We start from the raw sequence: 6,000 nt of genomic DNA on the forward strand, positions 1-6,000 counted from the left end.
ATATGCTTGCTCTCTGCACACATAGGCAAATGTTAAAAAAAGAAATGTGCTGAGGTCCAACAACACTGTTGAGGTCCAAGGTCCATTTCAATATCCATGCTCCAACATCAATGCTTGTTCGCCAACAAGCATTCAGTGGCTTTAGAAGGCACACCAGAACAATTGTGAAGGTGAGATATTAAGATAAGCTTGAAATTAAAATCTCCCCTCAACTACGTGTGGAGGGTTCAAACATTGAATCAGCATTGTGTCTTAGATATTTTCACCAGAAAAAAGAAAGAAAAAAAAGAAGAAAAAAACAAACAGAAAACGACCCCCCAAAAAAAACCTCAAACAAACAAAAACCTCCAAAACACAAAAACCCCACCACACCTGTGAACTGAAGAAGAATAGCTGTTATTAAAGACTGACATGCATTCAGGATGTAACTACATGGGAATCACCATGAAGAGTAATGTGAAACTCCTACTGCTGCTATTCAACATTAGGTAACAGGTATTGCATGATAGCAGAGTCCTGATGCAAAATAAATGCAGCAGGCATGGCAAAACCAGGTGCAAATGCAAACATTATCACCTAGCTGTGGTTTAAAGCAGCTATGATGCCTGGAATAAAATCTAAACTGGCACTGATCTGCTGTAGGCAGCTCACTTCATCTTCCCCCCTCCACTTTCTCCTCCCACACCAGTTTGTGCTGCACAATTGATTCAGGGACCACGTGCTTCAGTGTTTTGTGGAGACACCGTGTAGCACTGTGTGCTATCATTTCATTGTTGTGCTTTCTAGCAGGTAATAGGGAGAGTCAATAGGAATTTAAACTTATTCTTCTTCTTAGCCAATTGCCACAGCCTATCAGTTAACAAGATTTCTGAAAATACAGGAAAACATTTTGTGCACACATAGCTTGCTTTTGGGAACTTCTGTTAACATTCTTGCAAAACCCACACAGCTCCAGGCACTGTGCAAACATATGGGAGTATACAGACTGAAGTAAACACAAAACAGTAGAGAGAAATATCAGTAGACGTAAAAAAATGAGGCCAGTAATAAAAAGTGATTAAAAATAACACAGATTTATGGTACAGATTTTAATAAATAACACTGCATTTTCCAGTGGAGGCTGCATGCATTTGACACACTAATGTTATTGCTTGCTGCATGGTTGTGTTCCCAGAATTTTTTTAGGAAAGTGTCCAGAACACTAATATAATCAAATATCTGGAAGCACCTCAATACCACAAGTGGCACTAGTGTAAAACGTATTGAACTAGCGTGGATTTCTATTCCCCCCACCGCCCCTCCCCATTCTAATTCAAACAAATCTGAAGGGGAAAAGTGCTCTATAACTTGGAAGTCCCTTTTTTTCTTTAAAACAAAACCAAACTAACCAAATCTCAATGGCTCCCTCTGCTGTCATGTCTTAGAAGTTTCATTACAGTTGTAAATTCTTTTAAAAAACAGTTTTTTCCTTCCCCAGTCAGTGAATATCTGCTATTTTCACAACATCACACAGTGTGACAGTTCTAAAGAGCCAAGGACACCTTTATCCAAAAGCAAATTTCTCAAAGTGTGATTCAATGCTTGTTTATCAAGGCTGGAATAGTAGCATCCCTTCATGTTTGCATGGCAGCTACATGTAACATCATGAAAAAATGTTTATGAATGGTTTATCCCTTTGAAATCAGCTTTGGGTTGATCTGGATTCAACTGCATGGATGTAGATTTTGACTCTAACAACGCCAGACTTCTGCTAAAACAAAAAATACTCCAAAACACATTAACCAAGCTGGGGGCTGTACTTTCTCTGGCAAGTATTCTGGATTGTTCTACGCCTGGCCCCATGGACAGATAATGGTCATTACCTGGCACAGGTGAGCAGCAAAGCAGCAGTATCAGGGTGTCTTGTCACACAGCTGACCATGACTTGTCTGCCTCTCAGCATCCTGGTAGGAAGCTTAGCAACAAATACTCCATCAGGGACCTAACCCCAAGCCACAGAAGTCAACAGGTCACTCCAAAGAAGCAAAACCAGACCCCACCATCTGCCTTCCCACACTTAAAGAGTAAAGAACTCTGGAAGATAAAATTTATTCCCAGCAATGTACAAAAAGGGAGGATAATAAAAATCTGCAGTGCTGAGTCAAAACACAGAGTGTAAATTTAATAGAAAAGCAAAACGCTTCAGTACTTCACTTTGCAGTCTGTGGAAGCACCTCCCAGGCACACAGCATGTGGTGGGAGGCAGCTGAGGAGGGATGTCCCCCCCAGCAGCGCTCCCCTCTCCTGGCAGAAGCGCACACTGCTGTGTGACAGTCCCTCAGCGCCCCCTGAAAGTAGATTTGGTGCCTGAGGTTAATGGAATGACAGCAGAGAATACTTCTGTACTAGTCATAGAATTTGTCTCAATTGCTTCTGTCTTCTTTCCACCCCGAACCCGATGCCTCCCAAACCGGGAGCTATATTTATCCCTCGCACACAGGGATGTTCTCACGGTTCTAAATTAAGCAGCTTCTGTCATGCCCAGGACCAGCCATAACCCTTCCTTATTGGTTCTCCACATCAGAATCCTTGGTGCCTTTGCGTTGCCCTGTCTAAACCAAGCGCAGATGTACACACCGAAATAGTCCCCTCACTCATCTGGCGGTGAAAGCTGAGACAGCTGATGTCCCACACCACACACATCCACTTTCCACACAGGATGCAGTTCAACTGCTGAGAGACAACCTCTCCTCGAGCTGCCAGGGGATCACTGACACCTACAGCCTAACTCTGACTGAAGATTACGCCCACTGCATCTCCCTCAGTCACCTTCCTCCAGGAAATGTGCTGAAACCCATCACATCTCCAGTCTTCCCATACTCTTGCCAGCATAAAAACATCCTCTAGATTTCAACTGTTCTTTTCTTTTTTACTTTTTCCCAGCACCTTTTTACTGTGATGGTAGGCTAATTCACTCATGAGAGGGAAGTTTAGTTTATTTTTTCTAAAGACATACAAACACTCTAATTTATTACTAGCAACCACATAGCACAAAATTGCTTTGCTCTCTTTTTGCTAGGCTAGGCTCACACATTAAATTCTACCTATCCAAATACAGAAAATACTTATAACATCCCAGATTTAGCATGGAAATACACCATCCTAATCTGACAAAAGAAAATCTGAAAGTGCTTTTGAAATATTCCAGTTGAAATCTGCCCAAATAATATTAGGACAGCTCCACATTTCAAACCTCCCAAATGCCTTCAGCTTACAACAATAGTTCTTTGCTATAAAAGTCCATACCCATTGAATGTCAGACTGGTCTTATTCACCTAGATTGCAAGTATAAATTATTTAATCAGCTTCTTATAGGCAGATACTACATACCAGTATCAGGAAAAAAAGTTTAGCAGAATGTCCAAAAAACAAATTAAAGAATGACTCCTTGTAAAGAATTTTGTGTTACCAAATACACAGTTATAGGAGTGATCTATCTACTACATACCCTCCAAATTAAATCTTTTTACACTCATATTTGTAAGAAGTTGCATCTTCCTTTCCTCAAGCTGGGCCCAACTGCTACAAGCTTTCTGGTTTACTGGCATTACTTGTGGTACTTTCCTGACTGGCAGGCTTGGAAGGAGCAATTTTCATACAAGAATTGCTGATGTAACAGAGCAAAAACAAAAAAAACCCAAAAAATTTGGCACATTTAAACCTGTCACTTCAATGTATTCGATGCTGGAAAGCAAGGGGGTAGAAGACAAATGCAATTAGTTAATGGGAGCAGTGATCAACCCCATTCTCTGTGCTGTTTTAGACAGAGGAGAGAACACAGCCTCCCAAAGCTCCTCTTGCATCTATTCCAGACTGCCTACAGAGCTGGAATAATTATCCTGACTTGGGATCAACTAAGTGTCAGAAAGCCTGAAACAAAAGTTTGTTAAAATTAACTGTATTTGCATGCTCAATTAATTTATTCCCTAACCCCTTCTAGATAAAGGAGAGCCCACATTACTGACATGAAACCATGGCATGAAGGTTGAAGAATGTGTTCTGTTCTACAGAAAGTCTAAGGCACCAAAAACCCTGTCCCCTCCTTTTCTGTAATGCTATTAATCCATGAATTTAAGGCAAATCTCATTTCAATCCCAGACTCACCCGCTATGTCTGATGTATCTGTTTGTTTGCACACCCTATGGATTTGAACTGATCCTTCTTTGAACTTCCCAGATGTGATCCAGCTGTGAGTCAGAAACCTGCAGCAGTCCAGGGGTACTGCTGAGCTGGTTAAATCTGACTGAGAACAACCCAAGTGGCAAAGCTCTGGGCCAGAACTGTGCTGCAGAGGTTGGCACACAGACTGCAGAGGTGCCCAGCACAGCTGACAACTAGATGAGCACCTGCACAGCTAACAACCAATGACCACAATGTATGAAAAGGACTTTTTCCATTTCACAAATTAGAAACTCTCTATAGTGGAAGTAAAATAATCTTAGCTCTGTGCAAATTACAGTACACTTGAAATTCAATCTCTTATGAAAGGGCTCTACTTTATTTCGGAAAGTATTTTCTGAAGTAATTACTTGAGAAAGTAAAGGACCCAACTTGCACCTGGGAGTAGGTTTTCCTATGACAAGACACAGAGGGGACCCTACCTGAGCATGAGGGAAGAAATCTATAGGGAAGAAGAAACCCAAACCAGTAACCAACCTCACATCAAGTACATTTTGTCTTTGTAAAGGGACAGAAGCACTTGATTCAGTGGGAGTGCAGCACCTGCCCCCATCTAACTCCTATATTTAGTTCTCCTGTAGGTTGCTTTAGAATGCTTCCTCTGTAATACCAAATGCAATAAAGATGGAAACTTTGACCAAATGCTCCAAAGGTAACATTGCTGGAGCTGTGAGATATTTTTCCAAGGGAAAACAGAGTGTGAAAAGTCTGTGGATAGCCCTTCTAGACACACCTAGAAACAGAAACTTTCCAACCACATTTCTATCAAGTGCAGCCCAAATTTAATTTTGCAAAGTAAATGCCATTTTGCCTGTAGAATAACATTCCTTTTATCACCTTGATAATTTTTTATATTTGGTTAAAGTTTCTATTTAACAGAGAAAATCCATGCTTAACTTTGTCCTTTCGAGAGTTCTCAGTGGACTTTTTTGTTCTTGGCTCTCAAGTGAATCATATTGGTACTGCAGATGATATAACAATTTTTTTAAAAAATTACATTTTGCTACAGAATCTTCCTTCATTTAAAGGTTTTCTGAGCTTGTTCAAGTTGTGTTGAGCAACTACTTATGTAATCCACAAACCATAAAGCAACTGAAATAATTCAGCGAACTAAAAATCCAGGAAGGGTCTTGATTCAGAAAGTTTCAGCAAACTGGATGTTAGGTGAGCTTGCTGGAGGCAGCTTCTGCTTTCCTTGCTCTCACACTGCTCTTCTTGTTCTCACGACTGGCTGTGGCCAGAGGCAGAGTATCAGATTAGCCAGACTTGGTCCAACTCTCATATCCATTCCTATTACTTGCAAAAAAAATGGCAAAAAAGGGCTGAGTGAAAGTTTTGAAAATATTTTTGCAATAAACTCCATGAATTTGTTAAAACCTAGGAGTGAAGTATCTTTTCATACCTTCTCAATCCCAGTTCAGGAAAAAAAAAAAAGAAAAGAAACTCAGTTTTATTTACATATTTCACGCATCTATTTTTATAATCTTTTTTGAGCACAATGTTATGAACATGAAACAAAGTGTTTAAAGTAATTTGATTTAGAAAGAATCATGAAAAAAATTTAGACTGTGATTTAATATATCTTTTCATCCAGTGTTTTGGTGCATTTCTTTAGCTATTGGGGTAGAAGACTCTGATACAGGCATGCCTTTTTTGTGCTAACATTACAGGAAGATTTTAAGTTTATCTGTACTGGATATTAATCTTTGTGACATTACTGGCCAAGGACTCTGGGCTCATCATAAGTCTGTGAAGCTTGGTGATTAAAAAGAACACGGCCCC

The sequence above is a fragment of the Cyanistes caeruleus genome, chromosome 1 (assembly GCF_971803275.1).
Source record: "Cyanistes caeruleus chromosome 1, bCyaCae1.hap1.1, whole genome shotgun sequence".
NCBI lineage: Eukaryota > Metazoa > Chordata > Aves > Passeriformes > Paridae > Cyanistes > Cyanistes caeruleus.